The sequence below is a fragment of the Lissotriton vulgaris genome, chromosome 2_1 (assembly GCF_964263255.1).
Source record: "Lissotriton vulgaris chromosome 2_1, aLisVul1.2, whole genome shotgun sequence".
NCBI lineage: Eukaryota > Metazoa > Chordata > Amphibia > Caudata > Salamandridae > Lissotriton > Lissotriton vulgaris.
In genome coordinates, this window is record NC_141687.1 from 1,710,438,567 (window position 1) to 1,710,454,908 (window position 16,342).

General features: G+C 46.3%; 1 pseudogene; it reads left to right on the forward strand.

The window, feature by feature from the left end:
• The first annotated feature begins 13,345 nt into the window (after positions 1-13,345).
• Positions 13,346-15,134, forward strand: LOC147733158 (uncharacterized; annotated as a pseudogene).
• The last annotated feature ends 1,208 nt before the right edge of the window (positions 15,135-16,342 follow it).

Genomic DNA, 16,342 nt, shown 5'->3' on the forward strand with positions numbered 1-16,342 from the left:
ATGTTTGAGCTGACTGAAACGCCGTTGCCGGGGGCCGTCTTCCGCTCGGTAAAGGTTGCTCAATTTCCTGCTACTTTACCAATGGGGGAGGTGGGCTGCTGGGTGCGGGGGGCTGCTGGATGCGGGGGGCTGCTGGATGCGAGGGGTTTACTGGTAGCGAGGGAGCGGAGGGCGGATATTTTATCAGATAATGACTTATGGAAATGGCGGGGCGTTCAGTAGAAAAACTCAAGCTCGCGCCACGATTCGTTTCCCTGACATTTGCAGTACGGGGCACCCACTGACTCGGTGCCCATGATATTTGCAGAGATTATCCGTTTATCAGTCTTTCATTCTTGTTGCAGTAAGGCAGCTTTCACGGGTTCCATATTTCTAAGGCAGCTTTCACGGGTTCCATATTTTGGCGAAACCGCGTGCCTGCAAAACATTGCGGTTTTACGCCCTGCACCACACCAACCCTGATGACCGTTGACAACTTACTCATATGGCTTGTTTACACCCTGCCACCGCTCTCTGGCCTGCCACTCCACGCGCAGACGTTCATCGTCATCTCCCATATATTTGAACCAACGCGGTTAACGATGTGGTTGCAAAACCGAGGGCCTCTTAAATCCAATTACGGTGTCAATAATTGAGACAGCGAGCATGTTAATTGAAAGATATGTTCAGGAAGTTTTAAATAATTTTCGTTAGATAAGAGAGTGTGTTTAAAAATCTTTCCAAATGAATGTTTCTCTGAATGTATGGGCTTGCAAGTATAAATGACATACAATGCCTCTTGCCCAGACAGCTGGTGGGATTTTTTAAGATTTGACCTTTGCTTAGGTGGGAATGTATCCAGCCAGTTGAGTATGTGGTATCAGCTGTGATTGTTTAGCAGATCAAATCAGTCGTGGTAGCCGTCTTACGTGGAAGAGATATGGGTTTAAGGTCATAAGACCATAACATTGTAAATACCCTGCTGTAACGTGGCTGCTACTCCTTTAATCCCCTCAAAATTGGAGTTTGTCCTAAACAACAGTGAGTTGAGCGCACACTCCCATCCACCCTTGTTAGGTCGAAGCCTGCCAGACAGTTCAGCTGTCTGGTTTGCTAACAACATCTTGGAGACATTCAGAAAGCTTCCTTGAGAATGCAGGATCCACTGTGTGCCTTTTGACTACCACCACCTATTCCCAGCCAGGGCATTCGGAAAAAAGGGTGTACTAATTGGGATTGAAGTGACATGGGGTCCGCACCTCTTCTATCCCTAGCTGCCTTACCAATTGCCCCTGAGCATGGCAATGATGACCATTAATGTGACAGACGGCCACTGCAATGCCTGATGCTGTGCCACAGTTTCTCCCACTGCACAATGACACGGATATGACAATTTGAATAGTTGATAGAACTGGAATCCCTCAGACTTCAAGGTACTCAAAAAGGCCCTCCGTATGATAGAACCAGAGGCACTCTCCCTGTTAAACCTCTCTCTGACATTGGGGAAGGTTCCTCTCTAATTTAAGGAAGCTATTGTGACCCCACTGTTGAAGAAGGCTGGGGCGGCCACCAACAACCCGAAACATTTCCGACCTATATCTAGACTTCCATTCCTGGCCAAAATACTTGAGCAGCATGTGCTCAGAGCACTGTCTTCCTTTTTGGAGACACATCAGCTGTTACATGTCCGACAAGTGGGCTTTAGGGCCTACAACAACACAGAACTGGTAATTCCTTCAGTGCTGGATGAGCTGAGGCTTGCGGCAGATAAGAAGCAATCATCAGCTTTGACCCTTCTGGATCTCTCTGCCGCGTTCGACGCGGTGAACCATACCCAGCTCTTGGCCTGTGTTCGGCAATTGTGAATCACTGGCAGAGTACTCCAATGGATCACCTCTTTCCTGAAGGATCGTCACAAAGAGTACACCTGGGGGAAGGCCTATCTTGGAAGGGCGCCCTGCTATGTGGGGTTCCGCAGGGCTCTGCGCTATCTCCTCTGCTTTTCAACATTTACCTCCAGCCACTGGTTGAAGCTCTGGCAACACTCAGCTAATCGTGAGGATTGACAGTTCTTCACTGACACAGGCTAACATGCAAAATATTCTCAGGGTAACCATGAATTGGATGACTAACAGTTCACTAAAAGTGAACCCCAATAAGACGGAGGTACTCACAATCACAACAGGGACTAATTCCTGGTCTGATGCCTTCTGGCCACAGGAGCTAGGCACACAACCAACACCGGTGCCAGTGGTAAAGAGCCTGGGCATTAGATTGGACTCCAAGTTAACACTGAATAATCAGGTGACCTCCGTAGTGGGAAGATGTGTGGGTCTTATGAGGCAGCTTCGTGAGACTGGTACCCCTGTTGTCTTTCTCTACCTTGCGTACTGTGGTGTCTGCCTTAATTGTGTCGCACCTGGACTACGGTAACACAGTATATCTAGGGCTACCTGACAAGCTTTTGGGAAGACTTCAGGTGGTAATGAATGATGCAGCGCAATTGATTTTTAAACTCCAGAGAAGAGCACATGCCACACCCTTGTTACAACAACTGCACTGGCTCCCAATAAGGCATAGGGTCAAGTTCAAGGGACTGTGCATTGCACACAAGGCCCTCCATGGAGCAGCACCTGGTTACATTAAAGATCGTCTGAAGAATCGGCTGAGCCTGCTGGCATGCCCTCACGTTGATAAAAATACTCTGGAGGGCGTGCCTTTTCAGTTATGATTCCTCAGCATTGGAATACGCTCCCGGATAGCCTGTGTAGGGAAACTTCATAACTTCCGTTTAGGAAGGGTCTTAAGACCTTCCTTTTTACTCAGGCATTCGGATAGGCTTACATGGGGATGTGAAGTCTTGGGAAGCATGTTAAGTTCCAGGTTTAGGGTTTGGTGTGCGCCTAGAGACCTGTGGTGATTTGGTGCGATTTTAAATTAACAATAACAATAACTTCGACTTTACATACGCCAGCCCTGAGGCCGCAGTGTCAAAGGCTAGGGTAAAGTTCATTAGGGTTGAGCCTGCGCAAGCGTCTCGCTTGCAAGACACTACTTCTTACAGAAAGGTCTTTGAACCCTCCCATTGCTTACCATTTGTTGGCTTCAGTGCCCCTCTTCTTTTCAGCCTCCTTAATTGGCCAGTGCTGGCCATATGCCACTTCCGATCCTTCCTATGGTGCAAGGACAAAGCACAGATTGAATCAAGTGTAATCAGTGCCAGTCTCCCGCTCCCGATGTGATTGTGGTACTAATCCTTCTCGTCCTCCCCCCCCCCACCCCCCCCTTCCCTGGGTCCTCCTCTCGCTCTCCCAACCTGCTACTCCTTCTGTAGTGCTTTTTAGGTCGCAGCTTACTAGATAGGACAGCTGTCTGGTTTGCTAAAGACATCTTGGAGATTTTCCGAAAGTTGTCATAGGAATGTCTTCTGATCGTTGATTAGAATTGACTTTGTAGTTTGTACCTCACATTTTCTGGCTTTCTGTTTGCTCACTTTATTTGTTTTAGGCTGTCTACCTTGAGTTCGGCCCTTCCTGTGCCAGAACCCTATTTACTATATTCTTCTACCAGTGTCTGATTTCTGTAAACAGGCCTTTAAATCTTGTTCTTATTTTGTCACATTTGACGTGGATTTAAAGACAGGGGTCAAATGTCAGGCTCTCTTCTAAGGGAGTTTGGTGTTTACTTCCTCTGACTTCAGAGTGACAAGATTTATGTAGCAATATTGTTGGACACTGGGGGTATCAAAGTTTCGTTTTCTAGTACACAACAACATTTAAATGAACTGGGCATTTCAGAATACATCTGAATTAGGAACGCATAAATGAAGCACCATTTTTGTTAATTCTGAATTGTTGAATACAAGTACTTCAATATGATCAAAACAAATCAATACATTAGTTGATGCAATTTCCACACATCATTTGTGTGCTGTATAATTTAATTAGTGTAAATGTATGTCCGTGCAAATGTAATTGTCATTTAAAATGAAAATGTGTTGTCTCTAATGGCAATGTGCTAGTACCACATCATGCATACTAAACTCTACGTCACTCCACTGCACTCTGTACAACTCCACAACTCTGCACTCTACTCTGCTGTACTCCAATCTATGCAACTTCACTCTACACCTCTCTACTCTACTCTGCACCACTCCACTCTACTCGATGACAATACCCTGTACCCCACTATACGCTACACCACTGCACTCTTCACTACTGCACTCTACACCACTCCAGTCTAGGATGCTCTAATCTACTCTGCAGAACTCCACACTATGTCACTCCACTCTACGCCACTCTGCAAGACAGCACTACACCACTGCACTCTGTGCCAACATACTCTACGTCAATACACTCAACTCTACACCCCTACACTCTATGCCAATCCACTGTGTGCCAGTCTATTCTATGAAAGACAAGTACCATAGCACTCACAACAATCCACATAAAGTGTTTCCACGTTTCTTTAGTAATTAGTACCTTCAATAATTTAAGGACACGGAAGCCCTGGGCTAAAGTGTTATGCATTCTGGGCAGTATGATGCATATGTACCATACAGCACCATATTGAATGAAAAATTATGTTGGATAGTATTGATGACAGACACAGCTGCACATTACAAGACGGTGAGATCTAATTTCCATCACTACCTGTTCCAATTGATTGCCACTCTATTCTACACTGCACTCTACACCACTTTACACCATTACATTGTACGCCACCACACTCTACCCTGCACCACTTCACTCTATGCCACTTCACTCAAATGTGAAACAATCTACTCTCTGCCACTCCAATCTATGCCACTGCACTCGATGCCACTCCACGCTCTACTCTACGCCACTCTACTCTGCACCACTGCAATCTGTCGCTCTACTCTGCACTGTTGCACTCTACTATGCACCACTCTCATCTACCACACTGCATTGTGCAATGCTGCACTCTACACCACTATACTCTGCAACACTCTACACCAATGCATTCTACAGCAGTCTACTCTACACCACTCCACACCACTGCACTCTACTTTACGCCACATCCCTTTACGCTTCTGCTCTCCACTCAGCGTCACTGCACTCTACAACACTACTCTGCAACACTGCACTCAACACCTCTGAACTTTACACCACTCTACTCTGCACTATTACATTCTTTGCAAATGCACTCTATGCCAGTGCACTCTATGCCACTCTACACTGCATGACTGCACACTATGGCTATTTGTGGTACACGCAGAGTGAATAGATGAGACACACACTCAAGAAGAAAATCTGAGACCACTTTAGAAAAATAACACAGCATTTTATATAATTTTAGACACCAAGATCATCGGAATCAGGTAAGTACTTTAGAAGATACAGATTTGGTCCTGAAGTCCCTGTAACCACCCCCTTCCCAGGTCCACCCATAGGAGGGACCTAGCAGGTAATCCAGCCCCTAAAATCTGTATAAAGATAGGAGCTGTGTCCCCAGGACTTTAGATTATCCTGGAACGAAACTTTGATATAGAACTCTTGGACCTTCAACGTTCTGTTTCGACTAGAAGACTGAAGACATCTCCCTTGTGGTCAAGGAGTGACCACCCTGTGCAAACAGGCACCACCAGTAACTTGCCGGTCTGCTTTGTCGACCCTCCTGCCGAAACCCGAAGACTCAGCGACACAGGAACTGGACTTCCAGACTTCTCTGACTCCGATACACATCCACAGCAAAGCTGAGACTGTAGCGGACACGAGAGCCGTGGGACCGGACACCCTGGACATCCTGCATTTTGCTAACTGCATCGACTCCTGAGGTAACTCGCAGTTGTGCATTGGGGTACGAGAAGCCCCAGACCCGAGCACCATTTGCACCAAAGCTCAGCCCCCCACACTCCACGAGTGCCGCGTGGGGCCCGCTCCTGCATTTCAGCTCATCGCGTCTTCCCGGTTCCTAGCCCACTGGCTAGTTAGCCCTCTGAAGACTTTCCTTTGAAACTAAACTGCTTTCCTGGTTGCTCCAGGCTTGCTCCAGCTTCCCTGCAAAGGAGAAGTTACCCAGACCTTGCTGGTCTGCACCAAAGCCAATCTTCACTTCCTCCGTGGGTTGCGTTTGCCAGGGCTTGTGGGGTCCAATCCGGATACCGCCGCCGCAGTCAACTAGATCCTTCGTGGGACAGTTTGAATCCAGCTCCTGGTTGTTGTCGACACCTCCTGGTCCTCGTGGCTGCAGAGACAAGCTTCACCTCTTCACCTGAAATCATCTCGACATCGCCTGGTTCCTTCCTGGTTCCTTACTGGTCACTGGCTAGTGACCCAGACTCTGTCCCCTCTGCTTTCAGGTTCTTCAGTTCCTCGATCCACCCTTGGATCCACCCGGACACTTTTCCTCTGGTCTCCTGCAGCACTTCTTTGCAGATCTCCATAGAAAACATTGACGAAACCTGACACCAAAAGGCACCTATGCACCCGGCTTCCCTGGGTGAGGTAACACGAGTACTCTGGTGTTCTTGACTTTCGAAGTGTCCTAGTCTAAAGGGGTTTTGTCGTAGTCCATACGGAAGTGCCCTAAAACTGTAACTTAGTAACTTTTACGTTCTTATTATAAGTCAATGGTAACTCGCGACTGTGTTTAGACACTCCACGCGTCTCCCGTGGGTCTCCTGCTTCCTAACCTTTGGTTGTCTAGTGTAGCCCCAGCGATTCTCTAGGCCTACTCACTATTTCTGTCGTGGTTCTTATACCACTATTTTAGTATATGGTTCGTGAGACCCCTAGGGCATTACTGTATATTGTGCAACTTATTGTATGCTAATTAAGTAACTTGTAATATACTTTGACCTCTGACCTCATAAAGAGTGCAGAGGGGTTGTGTTAGAAATAAATACATATATATTTGATATATACCTTGTGTGGTGTCATTTTATTTGGCATTCAAGGGATTATTATTGGTAAAACAACTGGCTTCACATGCTCGCTGAAGTTTTAGCCTAAGACTGCTGGTCCATGCTACCACTAGGATAGCTTGTCTATAAGGTTGACTTTACAACCACCATCAATAAGGGTCGATTTAGACTGGTGCAAGGTGCCACTAGAACTAGTGACCCCACATGCCAGGCTAACTTCTCACATTGGTGTGCAGCGGATGGTATAAGAGCTTGCTGTTGTTTTACCATATAATCTTAAAATATAATTTGAAAGATTACATTAAGGTACCTATAGGTAGATATAAATCAAGTCTTATAATAATTTAAGTTCTACTGAACTTAGCAGTTGTAGAGGAAAGGGCTTAGCACACCCTGACTACACCTCTAGAGAGGTTCTAGTAGATAACATTTAGTGTAGGTAGGTGCACACACCACACCTCACTAGAAAATGTCCTTGCAAGCAGGGCCTAGTGGGCCTCTGCCAGAAGTGGACCCTCCCAGGATCCATTCTAAATATGACACATTCACTTTTCCTGAGTTAAGAAGTTTGTGTTCAGTCAGAAGACTGAGACAAGAACAAAGTCCAACCCTTAACCATCTGGTGGATATCTTAGTGGAGTATGATGCTGAAAAGGCATCCATCCCAGAGAACCTAGGTAGTAGAGAAGGGGGCCATCCCTCAACAGAGGACCCCATCAATGAAAATCAAGGGGGCACTGATGATGATGTGGATGATAACCAGGTAGAAGTCAGGTTACTGAACCAGGTTAACTTAGACCTGCATGGGGCTGAGAATGGAAGAATCCAACCCAGACCCCCAAGTAAGCCTAACACTGAGCAAAGTAGAAGAAGGTCACTCTCCAGTGGATATGGCCTTTCTGATGTCTCAGTAGGGTCTCATGCCTAAGATCTGGCAAGAATGTCTTCACCCCAGAGAAGAGAGCATAAGGCTAGGATGAGGGAATCCAAGCTTAGAATCAAGAGGCAAGAAGTTGCCCTTGCAAAAGAGACCCTGGCTCGAGAGAGAGAGACAGAAAATTGTGTGGACTAGAGTCCACTGGTGGCACCATAATCCCTAGAGATAGGGAAAGGTCTCATGACCATAAAAACCTAAATAAGAGTGTCCCTCCCTACAAGAGTGAGAATGACATCCACAAGTGGATAACTGCTTTGGAGAGGGCCTGCAAGGTACAGCAGGTACCCCAGAGTCAGTGGGCAGCAATCTTATGGTTCTCCTTTTCAGATAAAGGCAGAGACAAGCTCCTCACAGTTAGTGATGAGGATGCGAACAACTACACAGTCCTGAAGAGTGCTCTGATAGATGGGTTTGGCTTAACTACTGAGCAGTATAGGTTGCTGTTCAGACACACCCAAAAGACTCCGGATTGGACTGACTTTGTAGATTGTGCTACTAAGGCTCTGGAAGGCTGGTTACTGGGCAGTAAAGTAAGTGACTATACAGGATTGTATAACCTTATTATGAGAGAACAGATTCTTAATAATTGTCAGAACCAGTTATTGCATCAACACCTGATTGACTCTGATTTGACATCTCCCCAAGAATTGGGTAAGAAGGCAGACAAATGGGTCAGAACCAGGGTGAAGCAGAAGGTACAGAACCAAGGTGGTGATCAGAAGAAGCAAGACCAAAGGGGGGGGGGGGGGGGGGGAGAAATCAAAAGACCAGAAGTCTTCCCCAAGTCCCCAAAAAGCTTCTTATGAGGGGGGTTCCAAGAAATCCAAAAAGAAAGAAGGTCCAAAGAAACCATGGTTCAACTTTTGTAAGGTTAACACTCACTGGCCCAGTGATTGCACCAAAAAGGAGGTAGCTCCAGCCACCATTGCCCCTAAGGCAACTGTTCCCCCTAGTACAGCTAATAGTGGTGGTTCTCAACAGTAGGGTGTAGTAGGGTTAACCCTGGGAACTGAGATGGGTCCTGGCCTAGTCAGAATACCAACTCAAGCTGTTCTTGTCTGTGATGTGGACATGGCTATGTCCTCTACTGTTAGCCCCAGTAACCTGGGCAAGTACAGACATACTCCTTTTAATTAATAACAAAGCGGCTCAGGCCTACAGGGACACATGTGCTAGTGTCACAATGGTGATACCCAGCTTTGTGGACCCTGGACAGATCATACTAGGTGACAATTACCTAGTGACCAATGCAAGCAATGTCACTACCACCCATAGTATGGCAATTGGGAATTTCTCCTGGGGAGGGGTAACTGGCCTCAAGAGGTTTGTTGTTAGTTCAGACCTCCCTGTAGAATGTTTGCTTGGCAATGACCTAGAATCTTCAGTCTGGTTTGAAGTGGAGTATAGGACTCATGCAGAGATGTTAGGAATATCAGCACACGTCCTTGCTGTGACCAGGTCACAGGTCAAAAATTGCAACACTGAACAGGCCCTGGATCCTGAAATTATGGACCAGTTGCCTACCAGGAGGAGAAGCAATAGGGTTAAGGCTGTGCCTTCCCCCTTGCCTCAGAATGAGGCTCAGCCTTCCAAGGAAGCTGATTGTGAGACCCAAGAAGGAACTGTCCTAGAAGAGCTTCAGCCTGATCAGGCTGAGTTTCTTGGGACAGAGGGGCATTCAAGGGCAGATCTGAGGCAGGCGCAGTTGGACTGCCCTTCTCTTGAACCCCTCAGACAGCAAGCTGCTGCTGAGGCTGCTGGGAATGCTAATGGAACCCATAGAGTGTATTGGGATGAAGGGCTCCTGTATTCAGAGGCTAGAGACCCCAAGCCTGGTGCTTCCAGGAGGTTGGTCATACCATTGGCATTCTGGGGCTTACTTCTTACATTAGCCCATGATATTCCCCTTGCAGGACATCTTGGCCAGGACAAGACTTGGGACAGGCTTGTCCCTCACTTTCACTGGCCTCGCATGTCAGAGGATACCAAGGAGTGTTGTCGCTCCTGTGTCACCTGCCAAGCCAGTGGCAAATCAGGTGGCACCACAAAGGCTACCCTAATACCACTACCTGTGGTGGGGGTTCCCTTTGAAAGAGTTGGGATAGACATTGTTGGACCAATGGATCCCCAAACAGCCCCTGGGCACAGATTTATTCTGGTGGTAGTGGATCATGCCACCAGATACCCAGACACAACAGCATCTGTTGTGGCAAGAGCCCTCCTGGGAGTTTTCTCAAGAATGGGTTTTTCCGAAGGAGGTTGTCTCAGACAGAGGTTCAAACTTTATGTCTGGATATTTGACTGCTATGTGGAAAGAGTGTGGAGTGAACTACACGTTCACCACACCCTACCATCCACAGTGCAATGGTCTAGTTGAGAGGTTCAACAAGACCTTAAAGGGCATGATTAAGGGTCTACCTGAAAAGCTTAGGCAAACATGGTACATCCTACTGCCCTGCCTTTTGTTTGCTTACAGAGAGGTTCCACAGAAGGGGGTTGGCTACAGCCCTTTTGAACTTCTGTTTGGGCACCCTGTAAGAGGACCCCTTTGTCTGGTGAAGGAAGGATGGGAGTTACCTCTCAAAGCTCCAAAGCAAGACATTGTGGTTTATGTACTTGGTCTCCGCTCCAGGATGGCTGAGTATATGAAAAAGGCATCCAAAAACCTTGAGGCTAGCCAGGAACTTCAAAAAGCCTGGCATGACCAAAAGGCTGTGCTGACTGTTTACCAGCCAGGACTGAAAGTGTGGGTGTTGGAGCCAGTGGCCCCAGCAGCACTCCAAGACAAATGGTCTGGACCCGACACTATTGTTGAGCAGAGGGGAGAGGTAACCTATTTGGTTGATCTCGGAACTCCCAGGAGCCCCCACAGGGTGCTTCACGTCAAATGACTGAAACCATATGTTGACAGGGCTGACATGGGCTTGCTCATAGCTACTGATGAAGGACAGGAGGAAGAGAGTGACCCTCTCCCAGACCTGCTTTCTCAGAACCCTGATGATGGATCAGTTGATGGTGTAGCCTTGGCAGGCAACCTCACTGATCAGCAGCAGAGAGACTGCAAACAAGTTCTGCAGACCTATGTTTTCACTGATTCCAAGTCAGACTACTGGTGCACCCATGAGGTGGACACTGGTGACAGTCTGCCTGTTAAAGTAAGATTTACAGGCACCCTGATCATGTCAGGGACTGTATCAGGACAGAGGTCCAAAAGATGTTGGAATTGGGAGTCATTGAGCCCTCAGAGAGCCCCTGGGCCAGTCCTGTAGTCCTAGTGCCTAAACCTCACACCCACGATGGTAAGAGAGAGATGAGGTTTTGCGTGGACTACAGAGGTCTCAATGCTGTCACTAGGACAGATGCCCACCCAATACCAAGAGCAGATGGGCTCATTGACAGATTGGCTTCTGCCAAGTTTTTGAGTACATTTGACTTGACAGCTGGCTTCGCCTGTTTGGTTAGGCGCAACGTTTGGGGGCAGTAAAACGAACTTTGGAAGGACTCTGAGGCCCAGGAGACAGCAGGGCCAACACCGCTACCGAAGCCCTCCCCCTCACCGGGGCTTTACAAACTACTCGCGGGAGACGCTTCGCTTCTGTGGTTAGGCGCAACGTTTGGGGGCAGTAAAACGAACTTTAGAAGGACTCTGAGGCCCAGGATACCGCTTGGCCAACACCGCTACCGAAGCTCCACCCCCTCTCACCGGGGCTTCAGAAACTACTCGCGCCTCCCGCTTCGCGGGAGACGCTTCGCCTCTGTGGTTAGGCGCAACGTTTGGGGGCAGTAGAACGAACTTTGGAAGGACTCTGAGGCCCAGGAGACCGCAGGGCCAACACCGCTGCCGAAGCTCCGCCCCCATATCAGCATATCGTTAAAGGTAACAACCTTTTCCCGCCCCTGCGGGACGCGCGCGGGCGGCGCCGGGCTAAGCCCGGGCAAAGGGCGGGCCCTCTTAGGCCAGAGGAGGCCGGGCTGGGCCACGAACTTTGGGCCTGCATTCAAGGACTTGTTTACCCAAGTGAGACTTTCATTGTATTTCACCTGTTAACGGTTAAAGTGCATTTGAAGCTTGTTGTCTTGTCGTATATTGGGACAATGTCCAAAGTAAATAAAGATTGGTCTGCACCTGGATTAGGTACTATGGATAATTATCTGGTAAAAAAAGGTAACTCAAATTAACAATGAACGTAGGGCCTCATTAGGTCGTGGGAGTAACCGGGTGTCAGATGATGATGTTATGCCGCCCCTAGCTGTAGACTTAGCCATAGATGATATACCTGAAGTGAGCAATAGGTCTGTCATGACTGTTGAAGCGCAGGTTCATGTTGATTTCGAGGAAAATGTATCCCACATATCTACTGAGACATCTGAGCAGCCTTTGCCCTCCCCTTCTCCTAGACCAGTGAGATCATGTAGAAAGCCAATGACTAAACACGGGGGGAAGCATGGAAAGAAAAGAGCAGATATAGTGCAACCAGCGCCAAATAGCCATGCCAGAGAATCTGATTTACATGTGGGGAATAATGTAGCGGCCACAAACATTAATCTGGAGCAATTTGCTCTACTGATTAGTACCCTTGAAGAAAAACTAGAGGCAAAGATTGAAGAGTTAATGAAAAACCTGACAGCTAAATTGGATGGTGTGGCCCTAGAAGTTTATAGATTAGGTGTATTGATAACAACACACCTATCTCCTACCTCAGCCGTAAAACCTAAGACTGTGGATAAGGGTCATAATAGAGATGGGCAGGGCACTTGTAGAATGCCTTCACAGCAGAATAGTCAGAAAATGGCTGTAACTGAACCCGCACCATCTAGTTCTACACTCTCAATCGGTCAGAATACCCAGCCTATAGTAGTTCCTGAGGGTAACCCAGATATTAGACAAGTAAAGAAAAGTCGCTGCATTAACCTTCCTCCTGATTGTGCACTTATGTGGTTGTTTTAACAAATGTTCCGCCCATTGATCCTCATTTAGCTCAGCCACATGAGGAATCCCATGATTCATTAAAAAATAAAACGGTATCATGGTTGAACAATAAATGTGGCTTCCCAATTGCATACTCTGACCAAATTTTGTCAACTCGAAGGGTTAACTGGATTGGCCCGTCTACAAAAACATCTAGTGGGGACTGTATTGTAGTTAATTTCCAACACCCCCAACACGTGGCTACAGTTCTATTAAGAGCAGCCTCTTTAGTTTACAATGTGAACAGTGTGTGTATACGTCCCCTTGGGTTCTTTTATACCCATCTAATTAAAGCTCTAAACGCGGGGAAACTGGTCCATTTATCCCTTTCCAGCCTCTGGGTCCTGAAGCAGTATATCGGTACAATGTTGATAGTCATGGTATGAATGGGTTCAATGTTGTAACGCAGAACAGATTTGATTCACTCTCAGGCCTGGAGGCGTGCGATTGACGTGAGGAATCTGATGGACAAGTAACAGAGACACTGGATGAAATGGGACATGAGGAAAGCACACGGGCAAGATTAAGTGGAAATAATGTAATTTCTTGGAACATTGCAGGATTGGGTGCTAAGATGGAGGATGGTAATTGGATTACGTACATCAAGCAGTTTCAGGTTATCTGTTTGCAGGAGACTTGGTCAGTCGAATGTAACCATTTTTTGGAAGGTTACAAAGCATTTTATGTTCCTGCAATAGCAACAACCAGGGGAAGAGCAAAGGGGGGAATGGTCGCGTTCATCTCTGTTGCGTTATCGTGTAAAATTCGCAGAGCTATTACAAACAATTCTGGTATTATCAGTCTAATTTTAACGGGAGAAAACTGTATGTCTGGTTTGGTCAATTTTTACAATGCTGTCAATCTATGCTCAGTTAATAGTGAGATATCCACGTTGAATGTTTTTATTACAAATTCAATGAGGGATTGTATCCACAACCTTATGATATTGGGTGATTTTAATGTTCATCCTTGTGGGGATCTTCTTCTGAAAAGTATCTCGGATTTGCATTGTCCGCGCTTAGAGGGTATGCATTTGGAGCATACGACAGAGGGGGAACTTTTTAACGATCTTCTTAATGACTTGGATCTAACACCAACCATGGCATTGACGGACCCTACAAAGTGCTTTGAGATTCCATCTTTTAAGCGGCATGTTAGGGGAACTTTTATTGATTATGTACTAATAACATCCCCAATGCAGTCCTTTGTGGATTCCTTTGCCATTGAACATAGTGAATTCAGTGATCATAATCCACTCACTGTCCACTTGAGGGGTTCCTGGATAGCTAATGCTGGCCCAAATCTCATCTCAGGTAGGGTAAGTACAACTGATGGGAGACGTCGTCTTAAATGGTCTAAAGATACCCCAGATTTGTTGTATACAGATATTAAAACCATCTGCGCTGATGAAATCCTGACATGTACACAAGAAGGCCCACAACCGAGGAAGGTCCTTGAAGCCTTCCAAAGTTTGTCGGCCAAGGTAACACAACTATTGTCGGTCCGAGCAAAGAAATTTTAATCTGTGGGACCAAAGTGGTTTAATCGAGATTGTTCTAAAGCAGCCAGAAATTTAAGGTTGGCACTAGCAGCTAAACCGAGAATAAAGGAGACAGTTCAACTGTGTCGTAAATACTATAAATCCACTATTACCAAACACAAGGAATTCCTAAGAGAGGAGGCATGGAGAAAGATTCTTGACCCTTCCAATTTGCGGTGTAGCTCTAGATTCTGGGCAATAATGAAGAAACCTTTCCTGGTCCAGGTACCGGGTGATGGCCTGGAATGCTACATATTGAAGGAAGAGTGGGAACAACACTTTAAGCAATTATATTGTAGCCCGGTGGATGAAAGGCCTATTTCCGCTCCGAGTGTTAATGATCAGCTGATTAGTTTTTCTAGGGATGAGGTTATTGAGGATATTGAGGGACTAACAGCTGGGAAAGCTCCTGGTCCCAATGGTATTCCTCCTGATCTATTTAAATCTGAGCCAAGTTTTTGGGCACCTATTTTAGAGTCAGTTTTTAATGCTGCAGCAAAATATGGTTGTCCACAATCATGGGGGGTCTCTAAGATTGTCCTGGTCTTTAAGAAAGGGGACAAAAGTAGCCCAAATTGTTATAGGCCTATTTCCTTAATAGACTCCATGGTTAAAATCATAGGAAGAATCGTACTGCAGAGACTTTCTGATTGGACATCGGAAAATAATATCATGTCCGTCAGTCAGTATGGGTTCTGTAGTGGTCGATCTACAGTGACGCAGTGTCTTAACCTTTTTCTAATACTTAGCAAGTACAATGTGGTTCAAAGGGGCACCATCAACCTCGCCTTCATGGACTTGTCCTCAGCCTTCGACTGTGTAAACAGGGGAAGGCTCTGGCAGTCCATGAGGGTGAAGGGTGTAGATAGTGGAATTGTCAACTTCCTGGCCGACTTGCATAGCGATACTAGAGCAAATGTGAGATACTCCCAAGATCTGAGCACAACAAATATTTTTGACATCCGGAAGGGTGTTCGCCAAGGGTGTATCTTGGCCCCCTTCCTTTTAATTTCTATATTAATGACCTTGATAGTGCGTTGCAGGATGTACAGGCTGACTGCCCTAGAGTTGGCAGGCGTGGGATACCTGTACTTTTATATGCAGATGATGCGGTTTTAATTTCCAGAACTGAGAGGGGCCTTCAGGCTTTATTAAATGCTTTTAAACTGTTCATGACAGATAGAGACCTTATGGTCAACAACTCGAAATCATTTGTCATGCAAGTTGGCCAACAACCAAGCAGGAACTTTTCTTTTAAACTTGATGATGAAGTGATTCCTATAACAAAAACATTTTCGTATCTTGGGGTCCTCTTTGACTCTAAGCTTAATTGGGGTCCTCATCTTACAAAAAAGAAAGGGGAATTGGTCAGGGTTAATGCCTCCATTTTCAACTTTGCATCAAAACTGGGTAAAAAACCTACCAGTGCCATGCTGAAACTTTATAATGCAAAAGCGGTAGCAACTGCTATTTATGGTAGTGAAATTTGGGAATATATTTTGCCGGTGAGCAGCTTCAGATTGTTGAAAACTTGTTCCTGAAGCGTATCTTGTGCGTTCCTGCAGGCACACCTAATCTCCCGGTACATGAAGAGCTTGGGATGCAATATCTAAGTGACAATTTTTCTTTACGCCCATTGACCTGCTGGCTAAAACTGTGGTTAAATCAGGATATACCACTGACGCATCTGATTTTGAATGATTATATGTCCCAGGACAAGGCAATGGGTTCCCCTTGGTTAAAATATGTGAAATCCAGCTTTGCTAGGCTTGGACGCTCGGAATTGTTTAAATACCCTAGTAAGATTGTTAAGGGCGATCTGGAGGTAATTAAACGGGACTTCCTCGTGGTTAGCAAGACCCAGAGGGAAGAAGCGGAACTCCAGAAACAAAGCGTGAGAAAATTTGTCATGTTGAAAACGTGTGAAACTGCAGAGCCGTATTTGTTGGGCTCACTGACCTCGCTTGAAAAGTTCCTGTTAACAAGGTTCTGGTTAAACCTTTTCCATCATCTGCTGATTAGACCAAAAAC